This window comes from Wolffia australiana, chromosome 2 (genome assembly GCF_029677425.1).
Source record: "Wolffia australiana isolate 7733 chromosome 2, ASM2967742v1".
NCBI classification, from domain to species: domain Eukaryota; kingdom Viridiplantae; phylum Streptophyta; class Magnoliopsida; order Alismatales; family Araceae; genus Wolffia; species Wolffia australiana.
Window position 1 is genome coordinate 6732801 of NC_135836.1, and position 1422 is coordinate 6734222.

General features: G+C 39.4%; 1 non-coding gene across 1 annotated transcript; it reads left to right on the plus strand.

The window, feature by feature from the left end:
* The first annotated feature begins 414 nt into the window (after positions 1 to 414).
* LOC144700324 (small nucleolar RNA R71) lies at positions 415 to 521 on the plus strand. Its single transcript, XR_013580706.1, has one exon. It is a non-coding gene; the product is annotated as a small nucleolar RNA R71 (small nucleolar RNA).
* The last annotated feature ends 901 nt before the right edge of the window (positions 522 to 1422 follow it).

Sequence of the window (1422 nt, forward strand, 5' to 3'; positions counted from 1 at the left end):
TTCTGAAATCATAGGGAACTCTTCTCCCGTGTGGCTATCGCTTGAGCACATCTCACATCGATTTATTTGCTTGTGTGCTCCTCCACCACTCTGCCCTTTCCACAATGAGATCATTTTTTCATTAATCTTCTCCATGGCTTTCCCCATCATGACACCTATCTGTTTTTCAATTCGATCCATAGCGACCTGAGGTTCAACCCCCTAACATCCAATAATCCACCTTTTCGAGGGGTGACCCTTACATGATCGGAAGCATCTTGGTGGTAGGCTATATTGTCTGACATCTTTTGTAGGAGGGCCATGGCTTCATCCTCATACATGTCTTCTATTGCTCCTCCACTTGAAATATCAACTCTTCCTTTTTCGACATCATTCGATCCTTCATAAAATATTTGAACTAACTCCCATTTGAGAATGCCATGGTGGGGGCATTTCCTTATGAGCCCATCAATCTTTCCCAACCTTCACTAAAGGTATCATTTCCCTGCTAAAAATTCCTAATTTCTCTTCTGAAGGAGTTTGTCCTCGCCACTGTATAATATCTCTTTAAAAAACTTTTCTCCATCTCATTCCAAGATTCGAAGTTTGTCCCTAACGTTCTAAACCAATCTTTGGCTCTATCCTTAAGGGCATGAGGGAATAATTTCATTCTCACTGCTTCCTTCAAAATTCTGGGGTAAGTACAACTATCACAGGCTTCATAAAATTTTTCTAAGAAATCATACGGCTCTTTGTTTGCCTTCCCTAAAAAAGGATGGTAGTAACTGAAATTGGTGTGGGTCAATTCTAAATATCACATCATCCCCAATAGGGCAGATATCCTGGTTAAGATGGGAGTTTCAGCTGGTGTGGAATATTCTCTAATCCTCCTTCGTCCATCGTTAACTACTTCAGGGTTTCCTACTCCATTTCCTATAGGGTCCATTGGTGGGGGTTCAGTGAAGGAAAATTTGGGTGTGGGGGAGTCTACTACTGGGGAATCTCTGTCACTGCTCCCTGATTCAAATCCAGACCTAAGCTTCATACAAAACCACTAATTCAAACACAATACCCGTTAGTCGTTAGCCACCAAATCACCTTTCAATTTAAAATTGATAACACACATACTTATCAAAAATTCAGTCAACACTTGCCAAATTTCTTTTATAAATAAAGGTAAGTTGAATTCCTTAGCGTTGCCTCCCGGCAACGGCGCCAATTGATAAGCCAAAAATAGAGGTAAAATTTATGCAGTTTTAACCATTGTCGTTGTCAATTTTAGCTTATACAATAAAATTTATAAAACCTCACTTAAGATGCACAATGATGACTGAAGGTATCGTCCAAGGGAGGCTAGTCAGGAGTTCAATTCGATGATTTTTTATAATTAGGACTAACTTAATCTTCAATGAAGATCAATTTAACCTAATTGGAAAGAGAATT